The 13,855-nt window shown below is 50.4% G+C and overlaps 1 long non-coding RNA gene across 1 annotated transcript; it reads left to right on the top strand.

The window, feature by feature from the left end:
* Positions 1-563: 563 nt before the first annotated feature.
* Positions 564-1,477, top strand: LOC143173787 (uncharacterized). The gene is made up of 3 exons (XR_012997776.1): positions 564-606; positions 892-1,125; positions 1,222-1,477. It is a non-coding gene; the product is annotated as an uncharacterized LOC143173787 (long non-coding RNA).
* Positions 1,478-13,855: the final 12,378 nt, after the last annotated feature.

Here is a 13,855-nt window from a genome sequence, read left to right as displayed (position 1 = left end):
TTTTAAATCACTTGTGCAGATGTGTCGTGGTTTAACCTCAGTCGGGAACTGAGCACCACACAGCCGCTCGCTCACTTCCCCGCCCCACCCCCACCCCGGTGGGATGGGGGAGAGAATTGGAAGAGCACAAGTGAGAAAAAGTCGTGGGTTGAGATAAAAACAGTTTAATAACTGAAATAAAATGATAATAATAATAAGATAATAATACTACACAAAGCAAGTGATGCACAGTACAATTGCTCACCACCCGCCGACCGATGCCCATCCAGTCCCTGAGCAGCGGCCCCCCCCTGCCAGGTTTCCCCAGTTTATGTACTGAGCATGACGTCACATGGTATGGAATGTTTCGTTGGCCAGTTTGGCTGTGCCCCCTCCCAGCTTCTTGTGCACCTCCAGCCTTCTCAGTCAGTAGAGCATGGGAAGCTGAAAAGTCCTTGGCTAGTGCAAGCTTTACCTAGCAACAACTAAAACAGGGGTGCGTTATCAACTTTGTTCTCATCCTAAATCCAAAACACTGTACCAGCTACGAGGAAGGAAATTATCTCTATCCCTGCCGAAACCAGGACAAGATGCTAGTGATATCACTTGTGACTGAGCAGCAGATAGGTAGGAAAAGACGCATGGCCTGCCTAGGTGTCTGTGATTGTCTTTCGTGGCAGGAACTAGCCCATTGCTTTCTCAGGTGCTTGTGACGTTACTGGTGGCTGAGTAGCTGATAGGGCAGGAGTTGCTATGTGATTTGTGAAGGTGTTTTTTGATGTCATATGTGCTTGAGAAGATGATAGGGCAGGCATAGAGAACTGTGTTATGCAGGTGCTGTACGCATAGCTAAATAAAAAGAATAAATTCCCTTGGTAATTCTGTGCTGAAGTGTCCTTGCCTCTCTCCTAGGCCGGCGAGGAACTGGCTTTTACACAGGTCACCAGAGCATGACTGCTGCCAAGAAAGATCCCTGCGCTTGGCTACTCACCTGGACCCCGTTCCTGCTCACGTCCCCGTTCTCAATGCCTCTCTCTCACTGGATACGATTTCTAGAGGGCACGGGAGTCCCAAGCACCGGCATTTGGAGATGAAAGAGGATGCCGATGGAGAAGCACCTTCGCTCATTTTGCAGCGAGTCTCACGGTAGGCTTGGGAGCTGGGTGTTTATACTTTCTGTGAGGAAGAAATGCCTACGTGTTTCTGCCTCAGTTTTACCTCAGAAACCAATTTCCTATCTAGGATGCCTTGCGACAGGCTCAGAAATGGGCCAGAAGGTGCATGAACTGCAGCTCTTGCGGGACACAGCAAAAGCATCTTCAAGGTGAAGTGTTGTCTTCTTTACTCAAACTCCACTGCCCAAGTTTGCCAGGAAACGAGGTTCTTCACCGAAACAAGGAAGAAGGAAGAGTGGAAAGCCGTTTTCTTAACACGATGACCCTGTTGATGGGGACCGTCAGTGGCAATGTTTGTAATGCCTTGTTTCTGTTGTCTCTCTTGTACCAAATGTCGCACCTGGGAGAAGACACCATGAACCACACACAAGTGACCTGAGCCTCTGGAGATGCTCTGTTCCCGGGCATTATTTTCTCTGAGATCTCTACATGCTAATTTAATATGCTCAGCAGGTGTAGAAAGCTTCCACCGTTCAGGATCACAAGGGTGCTTTCATAAAGGAAGTCGCAAGTTAAACAATTTCAAAAAAGCCCCAAACCCTTCTGTTCTTTGTTCAACGGTCAAACTTTCTACAGAAATCACAAGCGCCACTTAGGACTGGGTTTGGTTATGACGGCAATTTTGTTGTTTCGATCATAAATGTCAAGTTTGGTGGTTAGCATGCTTTTGAGAACGTTTGTCTGCAGCCTTTGATGGTCAGTTGCAGGTTGTGATGGCAAGCTCAGTCACAAGTACCGAACGCTTCTGTCCGTAAGCCACGCACCTGAAACACCTGGCAAAGAGTGAGGCAACATTTCCTGGTGATTTTCAGTCCTCCTCTCCAGAGTTTTCTTTGGATTTCTTTTTCTTCTTCACTTTCTTGCATTTCTTTTTCAATTGTGGATCACCAGAATGCTTCTGTCTTTCGCCGCCACCTTTTGGGTGCACTGTCGCCCCCCTCTGCGCAGGACTGTTTCCTCTTTCTGCATGTTTCTTTTTCATTTGCCTGGCAAGAGCCTGCAGCCTCTGGGTGAACTGGCACTGGTGGGAGCGCACGTTGTTCAAGCGAGTATTTCCCCGGCTGCTGCTCACCTACCGAACCAGGATGCGAGTCCGCCCTGTGGCCGCTCAAGCCGTGCACATCTTCTCTTCCGGAGCTTCTGCCATCACCAGGGCTGTTTCTCTCCCTGTGGGAAGAGCTGTGCAGGTTCCCACTGCCACACGCCAGCCGATGGTGAGTGCGCTTCTGCGTTTCCGTGCGGCGCGTGTGCCTCCGCCTGGGAGGCAGACAGTCTGGTTGGCTTCTGTTCAGCTTCTCCCCCTCCTCAGTGTCAGAGCGCGCTTTCTTCCTGCCACAGTGCTGCGGGGGAGTTCCTGCAGAGTCCCGTGTTTTTCTCTTCCCTTGGACCCTCTGCATATTTTCTCCACCTCCTTGATTTCTCAGTCCCACGATGCCTCCAGCAAATGGACTCTTCAGCACGTGGCCCAGCTTTGCCACGCAAGTGCTCTTTGTCCCTTGGCATTCAGTGCCTGCTCCAGGGGTCAAATCACGGTGCCTGGAGAAACGACAGTGATCCTAGTCAAGGGTTGTTCTTGCAGCCTCCTCGTGGCTCCAGTCTCATCCTGCCACCTTCTGGCAGCACTTGATAAGACACGCAGAAGACTGAACTGGCACTAGAAGCTGGAAATGCGATCATGGTCTTCCAGCCATGCCTGTCCCTTTTAGAGCAGTAACTCATCTTTACACCCTCTCGGAGCTCCATTCCGCCTCCTCTCGCAGCTAGCCAGTCTCAGAGAGCAGACAGCTAGCAATTTATACAAGCGCAACAGTTTAGTGCCAGACAAGGAAGGAGAAGAAAGGACCTGGCGAATTGCAGAACAGACAGAACTCAACCGGACCAACAGCCATTCTCTCCTGGGAGAGAAAGCAAAACCCACCGGAGGAGAACAGCACCAACGAGATCAGTAACAGGAGAGGGAGTGTATTCTGAACACCCTTTCACACTTGTTCTTACCTGGCATAGAACAGTAAATATGCATGCTGGCAGAGGACCGTCTCGATGTCACAAAGAACCACAGAGGCCTCATTCATCTTGTCCCGCCGTCCATCGCTGGCCTGCAAAGAAAGGCAGCGCTATCTTCAGATGAACTGCAGGGTTTTTAAAACAAAAACACAGGCAGGACACCCCTGCAGGACACAATACACCAACGCAAATCACAAAGTTGACTTTTACCTTTATGAAGCAGTGATAGTGTCCTGTCTGACAGCCGGAACCTTCATGTACCAGGACGGCATACAAGGAATAGAGGAGTGGTTCTCCAGCCGCCTGAGACACATATGCACCAAGGTCCAAATATTCCGGATACTGCACAACCTAAAGAGAGACCGAGACGACTCCAAAATTATCCCGAGAGTCTTCAGGAAGCAGCCTGAGAAAACCTTGTCACCAAGCACAGGCTAGAGGTATAGAAATAGATAATCTTGGTTCATCCGAACCAGGTGTTGCCATTTCATCATTTAAGCGGCAGAAAACTGTTCTTGGCCAAACCAGTTCTTCACGCGCACCGTAGGTGCTTATCTTCGCATTGGAACTTTCCTCTTACCACGAGGGAAAGAGCAAGGCATAGCTGTTGCATTGATTGTTCTTAGACAGCTGCACTCGATAGCCATCGTGTGCAAACATTAGCAACTTCCAAAAAAGGATTCGTCTTCGGGAAAGGTCTCCTTCCAAGCAGACAAGGTTGCAGTGCACTTGTATACACACCTTGCTAATCTTTCTGCCAGAGAAAGCACGAAATCTCTTCAAGCACACTGTCAGGACATTGGAGGAATGATGTATTGTAAGCCTCTTGGATGCAGCTGTTCACACCTTGAAAACAAGCACAGCCCCAACTGTTGCAACATATTGTCCTGGTTTCGGCAGGGATAGAGTTAATTTCCTTCCTCGTAGCTGGTACAGTGTTTTGGATTTAGGATGAGAACAAAGTTGATGACACACCCACGTTTTAGCTGTTGCTAGGTAAAGCTTGCACTAGCCAAGGACTTTTCAGCTTCCCATGCTCTACTGACTGAGAAGGCTGCAGGTGCACAAGAAGCTGGGAGGGGGCACAGCCAAACTGGCCAAAGGGACATTCCATACCATGTGACGTCATGCTCAGTACCTAAACTGGGGAAACCTGGCCGGGGGGGCCGCTGCTCGGGGACTGGCTGGGCATCGGTCGGCGGGTGGTGAGTGATTGTACTGTGCATCACTTGCTTTGTGTAGTAGTATTATTATCACATCATTATTATTATTATTATTTTATTTCAATTATTAAACTGTTTTTATCTCAACCCACGAGTTTTTCTCACTTGTGCTCTTCCAATTCTCTCCCCCATCCCACCAGGGTGGGGGGGAGTGAGCGAGCGGCTGCGTGGTGCTTAGTTGCCAACTGAGATTAAGCCACGACACCTATCTTCTCCCTACTCTACCCCCACCCATGTATGGTTGAGTTAAGGCTTGTTTTGTCCAACTATCGTATGCGCATGTTTGCACTTCAGACCCCTTAAGTCCATACGCTCTCACTGAAGGTAGCTTCGGTCTAGGGTGGCTCACTTTGGAGAGCAGCAGTCTGCAGTCTTTGCGACAGAAGAACTAGGCATGACACTGTTGAGAGAGCCAGCAGGGGCTGCTACTGTTCCGAGGACTGCGGTCTCCTCGACACGACGCAAGCATCCAAAAAGCCTTGGAAACGAAACTGTTGACTGCTTTCTTGAGGAAGCGGCTGTTGCCAAATCAGTGTCCAGAGCTCCTCCTTGCTTCGGCTCACCACTACATATGGGACATGTCTTTTCCCTTCTGGCCATAGGGGTAGTTCAGTGGGCAACTTCATAGCTAGGAAGGTTGACCATCTCCAGGGCAGACAAGGCCAGGAGTAACATTCTCATCAAAGCTTTCCAAATATACAGGGAGAAGGGAAAAAACATTACCCGTCTTAGAAACAAATGCTTTATTTTCCAAGTTCTGGATGATTCGGGTGGATTAGTTGTACGGGGAAGGAACAAAAATGAAAAAAACCCAAGCTGTCTCATGACGGGGTTTCTCAATTAAGTCCAAACATAACTAGTGCTCCCAGACATGCAATACCGTAACCCGGTATCTGCTGTGAAGATGTCATTGGGAATGATCTTACTTGCTACATTTATAGCCATTGTCGCCATCCAGCTGCTCAGGTTTGACAAAGTCTTCCAGAGCTCCAGTGGCCGATGAGGCTGCCGGGATGAGAAAGAAAGGGGAGCACTAAGCTCCTGGAAACTCAGACTCCCAAGAATAGCTACGCGTGTGGTCCCAGCGCTATCCCAATAGACGGCAACCCCTGGGCGGTAGGACCAGAGTTGCTTGTGGTACGCATGGTCAAAAATAGCAAAAGCAATCAAAGCCATCCGCACAGCAATCAGACGCGTATTGAGGTAGTCCAAAGCAGGGTGGTATGACAGTGTCATCATGGCTGTAGATACCATCCTTTTTGCCCAGCTGATGCCCAGCACACAGCACAGGGAGACCGTTTACAGGGCTTCCGCAGAAGGAGCACACAAGGCCAGTTCCCTTCCCATCCACCACCAAGCTCTTGCGTGACAACAGCCCACAGTCTGAAGTCAATGGAGTTTACTGGAGATAAACTGGGCCCCCTGCAGGGGCCTTGAAACATTTTGCACCACAATTTCAAACCATCGTACCTTGATATCCAAAGGAATATCAAGGAATGCCTCGTAGGTGTTGGAAACGGCGTTGCAGCTGAAGCACGTTACTGGAAGGCAAAGAGACGTGCTTCTCAGGTTGGGAAGGAGACTAACTCTGCCCATTTCAATGACCAAGACATACTACTTTAGGCACGCTGGACATACTGCCGCATACCAGAAGCTGTTTACCACAAACAGAGAAAGAGCCACAGATCATTCTAAGGATGGTAATATTTGTAAAAAGTACCTCTGGATCTTAGAAGTCCTCCAAAGACCTGACGAATGAGTGTGCTAGCTTGAGAAGATGTGTCCCAGCCGGAAAGAACTGGTCAAGACCAAACTTGCGTCTTCACAGCCCAGTTCCATCAGTTCTGTATGGAGAGTTTGACGGAAACACCCACAAAAAAAAGGAATTCTTTTGTTGATGTGAGTTTCAAACAGGACTCACAAGTAGAGATATACTGATCTACATTCTTCTTACGTCACACCTAAAGAAAACATTAGAATTTTTTTAGACTTCAAACAGGTTTTGCTGAGCCATAAAAATTATTTAACCATGCAACTAATAAAACGCCAACTCTAGAGTATCTTTTTCATACCTGAATATATCACAGTATCCACAATATTACAACCATCTAGTGAGAATGCTAATATGTATTTCACTGTTTAAATGGCTGGCAATGATCGAAAAGGACACTTCAAAATTGTTAGCAGCCAGGGAAGGACACCGCTTTCCTTGAACTGCTGTGTCCGCTTTTACCACGCTAGTATTTATAGGTGGGCTGTTAAGAAGTCATACGAACATCAACATTTTTTTCTTCCCAATACATACACATCCTAACATTAACAATTTTCACAATGGTAGCTATAATTTTCATGATGCATTAGTTAGGGAAATACAATTCCACTTTGGTAGTTTGTGAATACAGCTCTCTAGCAATGTAGCATGTCAACTTCTACAGTTAACACAGAAAAGGCTTATGGGCTACTTATTTCCAATTCGACCTCAATATATTCTGAGTGCCATTTTTATTTGTCTTGAATATTTAAGTCTAGATAATAAGCTAGATTAAAAACCATCTGAAAATGGGTAAAATAAATGTTTCACTTGAAAACATACGGTCAAACAATTTAAGTTGAAAGGGACAGTTTATTCAGAACGGTGCAAAGGAAAACACGTATCAAACAAGCAAGAGTAGTAGACAAAAAAAAAAAAAGCAGAGCAAGTACGTATGAACAATGCTGCAGAGCTTATGAGTAAGCTGTCTATTTTGCTGCATTTCCTAAAGGTGTTTTCATGTATGAAAAGTTAAATCCCTCCCATGTCAATTGTCACTTTAGTACCTGAATCAAACTGGCACCTAGGTATTTGTGGGAGACCTCGGAGAAATTCATTCCACAGGTCTGTGATATGAATTCTTCACAGCTTAACATTTTAGAAGGAGAGAAGCAGCAAATGAATTTTTCAAACGATAGACTCGTAGAATCATAGAATAGTTTGGGTTGGAAGGGACCTTTGAAGGTCATCTGGTCCAACCCCCCTGAAGTGAGCAGGGACATCTTCAACTAGATCAGGTTGCTCAGAGCCCCGTCCAACCTGACCTTAGAATCAAAGAATCAGAGAATCACTAAGGTTGGAAAAGACCTCTAAGATCATCGAGTCCAACCGTCAACCCAACACCACCATGCCCCCTAAACCATGTCCCTACGTGCCACATCTACACGTCTTTTAAATACTTCCAGGGATGGTGACTCAACCACTTCCCTGGGCAGCCTGTTCCAATGTTTAACCACTCTTTCACTAAAGAAATTTTTCCTCATGTCCAATCTAAACCTCCCCTGCCGCAACTTGAGGCCATTTCCTCTCGTCCTATCGCTTGTTACTTGGGAGAAGAGACCGACACTCCCCTCGCTACAACCTCCTTTCAGGTAGTTGTAGAGCGCGATAAGGTCTCCCCCGAGCCTCCTCTTCTCCAGACTAAACAGTCCCAGTTCCCTCAGCCGTTCCTCATAAGACTTGTTCTCCAGACCCTTCACCAGCTTCGTTGCCCTTCTCTGGACACGCTCCAGCACCTCGATGTCCTTCTTGTAGTGAGGGGCCCAAAACTGAACACAGGATTCGAGGTGCGGCCTCACCAGTTCCGAGTACAGGGGCAAGATCACTGCCCTACTCCTGCTGGCCACACTCTTTCTGATACAGGCCAGGATGCCATTGGCCTTCTTGGCCACCTGGGCACACTGCCGGCTCATGTTCAGCCGGCTGTCAACCAGCACCCCCAGGTCCTTTTCCGGCAGGCAGCTTTCTAGCCACTCTTCCCCAAGCCTGTAGCGCTGCATGGGGTTGTTGTGGCCGAAGTGCGGGACCCAGCACTTGGCCTTGTGGAAGCTCATACAGTTGCCCTGGGCCCATCGATCCAGCCTGTCCAGGTCCCTCTGCAGAGCCTTCCTACCCTCAAGCAGAGCAACACTCCCGTCGAACTTGGTGTCATCTGCAAACTGACTGAGGGTGCACTCGATCCCCTCATCCAGATCCTTGATAAAGATATTGAACAAGACCGGCCCCAAAACTGAGCCCTGGGGAACACCGCTCGTGACCGGCTGCCAACTGGATTGAACTCCATTCACCACAACTCTCTGGGCCCGGCTGTCCAGACAGTTTTTTACCCAGTGCAGAGTACACCTGTCTAAGCCATGAGCTGCCAGCTTCTCGAGGAGAATGCTGTGGGAGGCGGTGTCAGAGGCCTTACTGAAGTCCAGGTAGACCACATCCACAGCCTTTCCCTCATCCACTAGGTGGGTCACCTGGTCATAGAAGGAGATCAGGTTGGTCAAGCAGGACCTGCCTTTCATGAATCTGTGCTGGCTGGGCCTGATCCCTTGGTTGTCCATTACATGTCTTGTGAGCGCCCTCATGATGAACCGCTCCATAATCTTCCCCGGCACTGAGGTCAGGCTGACAGGCCTGTAGTTCCCTCGAACCTCCTTCCGGCCTTCTTGTAGATGGGTGTCACATTGGCAAGCCTCCAGTCGTCCGGGACCTCCCCCGCCAACCAGGACTGCTGATAAATGAAGGAGAGTGGCTTGGCGAGCACCTCTGCCAGCTCCCTCAGCACTCTCGGGTGGATCCCATCCGGCCCCATAGACTTGTGAGCATCCAGGTGGCGTAGCAGGTCGTTAACTGCTTCCTCTTGGTTTATGGGGGGTTTATCCTGCTCGCCGTCCCTGTCTTCCAGCTCAGGGGGCTGAATACCCTGAGGATAACTGGTCTGACTATTAAAGACTGAGGCAAAGAAGGCATTAAGTACCTCAGCCTTTTCCTCATCTTCGGTGACAATGTTCCCCCCCCGCATCCAATAAAGGATGAAGATTCTCCTTGGCTCTCTTCTTGTCATTAATATATTTGTAAAAACATTTTTTTGTTGTCTCTAACGACAGCGGCCAGATTGCGTTCTAGCTGGGCTTTTGCCTTTCTCATTTCCTCTCTGCACGAGCCAACGAGATCCCTGTACTCTTCTTGAGTCGCCTGCCCCTTCTTCCACAAGCGGTAAACTCTCGTTTTTTTCCTGAGTCCCAGCAAGAGCTCCCCGTTCAGCCAGGCCGGTCGTCTTCCCCACCCGTTCTTATGGCGTATGGGGACAGCCTGCTCCTGTGCCTTTAAGACTTCCTTCTTGAAGAATGTCCAGCCTTCCTGGACCCCTTTGCCCTTCAGGACTGTCTCCCAAGGGACTCTCTCAACCAGTGTCCTGAACAGGCCAAAGTCCGCCCTCTGGAAGTCCACGGTTGCAGTTTTGCTGGCCCGCCTCCTTACTTCACCACGAATTCTATCATTTCATGGTCGCTAAGCCCAAGACGGCCTCCGACCACCACATCACCCACCACTCCTAAAATGGAGTTTATAGCCATCCATTGCAGCACTCCAATCGTGGGAGTCACCCCACCGTGTTTCTGTGATGGCAACTAAGTCATAGCTATCCCGCTGCACAATGGCTTCCAGCTCCTCCTGTTTGCCGCCCATGCTGCGTGCATTGGTGTAGATGCACTTGAGCTGGGCTATCGATTTCGCCCCCAGCATGGGCATGCTACCCCTAGGCTCAACTCCAGTGAGCCTGGTTTTATCCCCTTCCCCCTTCGAACCTAGTTTAAAGCCCTCTCGAGCATGACAAGGAGGAGAAGGAGGAGGATTAGGAGGAGGATTAGGAGGAGGAGGAGGGAGCAGCAGCAGATAACATAACCAAATAGAAGGAGGAGGAGGAAGAGGAGGAGGAACCAAGATGCGACAGCATGACCAGGAGGTGGAGGCAGAGGAGAGGGAGGCATCAGGAGACCACATAGGACAAGGAGAAGGAGGCAGCAAGACACAAGAGCAAGATGAGGAGGAGGAAGAGGAGGAGGAGGAGAAGTAGGAAGAGGAGGCAGCATGGGAAAGCAACTGGAGACCACAGCATGGTGAAAAGGAGGCAGTAGGTAAGAAAAGCATGATGAGGAGGAGGAGGATGAGGAGGCAGCAGGAGACAACAACAGGAGGAGCAGAAGGAGAAGGAGGAGGAGGCGGAAGTGGAGAAGGAGGATGATGAAGAGGACAAGGCAGCAGGAGGAAAGAGTAGGGTAAGTAGGATGAGGACGAGGCAGCAAGAGACAACAGCATGACGAGGTGTAGGATGAGGAGAAGTTGGAAAGAGAAAACTGCATGATGAAGAGGAGGCGGAGGATGCAGCCGGAGACCATCATGATGATGAGGAGGAGGAGCAGGAGGAGCAGGAGGAGGAGGAGGCATCAGGGTAAAACAGGTTGAGAAGGAGGAGGAAGAAGAAGCGGAGGAGGAGGAGGATAATGAGGAGGTAGCGGAAGAAAACTGCGTGATGAGGAAGAAGAGGAGGAGGATGAGGCAGCAGGAGACAACAGCATGACAAGGAGGAGGAGGAGGAGTAGAAAGTGGAGGAGGACGCAACAGCAGTCAACAAAAGCATGATGAGAAGGAGGAGGAGGAGGAGGCCGAGGGAGACAAGAGCATGACATGGATGAGGATGAGGAGAAAGATGCCAAAAGAGAAAACTGCATGATAAAGAGGAAGAGAAGGAGGCAGCAGGAGACCACGGCATGATGATATTGAGGAGCAGGCAGAGCAGCAGGAGGAGGAGGCATCAGCAACAGAAAAGTGCATGACAAGGAGTAGGATTAAAGGCAGGAGGTGAAGGAGGCAGCAGGAGAAAATAGGATGAGGAGGAGGAGGAGGAAGAGGAAGCGGAGGAGTAGGAAGAGGAGGAGGACCAGAAGGAGGAGGACAAGAAGGAGGAGGAAGCAGAAGAAAACTCTGTGACAAGAAAAAAGAGGAGGAGGAGGATACAGCAGGGGACACCTGAATGCCGAGGAGGAGGAGGAGGGGAAGACAGCCAGAGACAACATTATGACTAGGGGGAGGAGGAAAATGAGGATGCAGAAGAAGCCGAAGAAGAGAAGAGCATGAAGAGGAGGAGGAGGATGAGGAGGGGGAGCAGGGGAAGACAGACGGAGTAAACATTATGACGAGGAGGAGAAGGAAGATGAGGAGGAAGAAGAGGCAGAAGAAGAGAACAGCATGAAAAGGATGACGAGGAGGTATCAAGAGAAAACAGATGATGATGATGATGAGGAGAATGTCGAGGATGAGGAGCATGAGGATGAGGAGGAGGGAGGGAAGGGGGAGGAGTACGAGAAGGCAGAAGGAGACAACAGCATGACGAGGAGGAGGAGGCAGCAGGAGAAAAAGAAAGGAGGAGGAGAAGGAGGAGGAGGAGGAGGAGGAGGAAGAAGCAGGAGGAGAGAACAGTGTAAGAAGGAGGAGGAGGCAGCAGGCAACAACAGCATGACAAGGAGGAGGAGAAGGAGGAGGCAGCAATATTAAAGCCTGATGAGGAGGTGGTGAAAGAGCAAGAGGAGGGGAGGAGGAGGCAGCAGGAGAAAGCAGCATGACAAGGAAAAAGAGGAGAAGGAAAAGGCAGTAGCAGGAGAGAACAGTGTGAGGAGGAGGAGGAGGAGGAGAAGAGGAGTAAGAAGCAGCAGCAGAAGAAAGCATGACAAGGAGGACAAGGACAAGGAGGAGGAGGAATGCAGGAGGGAGAAGAAGACTACACCATGATGCTGATGCTGATGATAGTGAGGAGGCAGCAGGAGACAACAGCATGAGGAGGAGGAGGAGGAGGAGGAGGGGGAGCAGGAGATGACAGAATGGCAAGGTGGAGGAAGGCAGAAACAGCAGAAGAACAGAGCATGAAAAGGAGGAAGAGGAGGATTAGGAAAGGAGGAGGAGGACTCTCCTTCTCCTGCTCCTACCGCCTCCTGTTGCCTCCTGCTCCTGTTTCCTCCTATTGCCTCCTCCTCCGCCTGATACCTCCTGTTGTCTTCTCCTCCTGTTCCCTCCTCTTGCTTCCTGGTTTTGCCTCCTCCTCTTGCCTCCTGGTACCATCTGCTCCTCCCGTTGCCTGCTCTTCCCTCCTCCTTCTCCTTCTCATCCTCAGCTTGCTTCCTATTGCCTCCTGTCACCTCTGGTTGCCTCCTTCTCATACTGCCTCCTGTTGCCTACTGTTTCCTCCTCCCTCTCTTCCTTTGCCCCTCTGTTGCTTCCTGTGACGTCCTGTTGCCTCCTCCTCCGTTACCTCTTGTGCCCTACTGTGTCCTCCTCTTGCCTCCGCTTTTTCCCCCTCCTGCTGTCTCCTACGGCTTCCTCTTGCCTCCTCCATTTCTTCCTCCTTGAGCCTCTTGTTGCCTCCATTTGCCTCTTCCTCCTCGTCCTGCTGCCTCCTGTTGCGTTCTTCTCCTCCTGCTGCCACCTGTTGCCTCCTCCTCCTCCTCCTGTTGCCTCCATTTACCTCCTGGTCCTGTTCTTCCTTCCTCTTCCTCCGCTTGCATCCTCTTTTCTCCTGTTTCCACCTTCTTCTCCTCCTCTTCCTCCTCCTCCTGTTATCTCCTGTTTCCTCCTGGTCCTCCTGTTGCCTTCTCCTCCTCCTCTTGCCTCATTTGGCCTCCACCTTCTCTTGCCTTCTCCGTCCTTCTGCTCCTCTTGCCTCTTGTTGCCTCCTATTGTCTCCTGCTGCCTCGTGTTGTCTCTTCCTCCTGTTCCCTAATCTCTCCTTCTCCTCCTTCTGTTGCCTCCTTCTTCTTCTCCATCTTGTACTCCTTGTCTTACCTCCTGTTTCCTTCTGTCGACTGCTCCTCCTCCTCCTCCTCCTCCTCCTCCTCCTGAATTCCAGTGGCCTCCTGTTGCTTTCTCCTCCTCTTCCTCCACATCCTCCGGTATCATCTATTCCGTCCTCTTGCCTCCTCTCTCCTCCTCCTCCTGTATCCTCAATTCCTTCCTGTTGCCTACTCTCTCCTTGTCCTCCTCCTCTTGTGGCCTCTTGTTGCCTCCATTTGCATCTCCCTCCACTTCCGGTTGCCTCCAATTGCCTCCTACTGCCTCCAGTAGCCTCCTCCCTCATCCTGTTGCCTCCTGTTGCTTCCACTTCCTCCTCGTCCTCTTCCTTCTCCTTGTCATGCCGTTGTCCCCTGCTACCTTCTCCTCCTCCGGCCCCTCCCCTACTCCCACCGCCTCCTCCTCGTCCTCCTCATCATTCTGTTCTCCCCTGCCTCTTCCTCCTCTTGCGCCTTCTCCTCTCCTCCTCGTCTTCCTCATCATGCTCTTCTCTCCTCCCTCTTCTCATCCCCCTCTGTCTCCTGCTCCTACTTCTCCTCTTCCTCGCCATACTATTCTTTTCGGCTGCTTCCTCCTCTTCATCATCATCATGCTGTTGTCTCCTCCTCCTTTCTCCTCCTCTTCCTCGTCATACTGCGGTGTCCTGCTTCCTCCTCCTACTGCTCTTTCTTCTCCTTGTCACCCTTGTCTTGCTGTTCTCTCCTGACACTTTCTCCTCCTCCACCTTCTCCTTCTCCCCCTCCTCCTCCTCTTCCACCTCCTTCTCCTCCGCCTCCTCATGCTTTTGTCCCCTGCCTCTTCCTCCTCTTCCTCATAATGCTGTTTTCTCCTGC

Source organism: Aptenodytes patagonicus, unplaced genomic scaffold, assembly GCF_965638725.1.
Source record: "Aptenodytes patagonicus unplaced genomic scaffold, bAptPat1.pri.cur scaffold_273, whole genome shotgun sequence".
NCBI lineage: Eukaryota > Metazoa > Chordata > Aves > Sphenisciformes > Spheniscidae > Aptenodytes > Aptenodytes patagonicus.
Note: the sequence above shows the minus strand (reverse complement) of the source record. Positions and strands in the feature narration are given on the sequence as shown.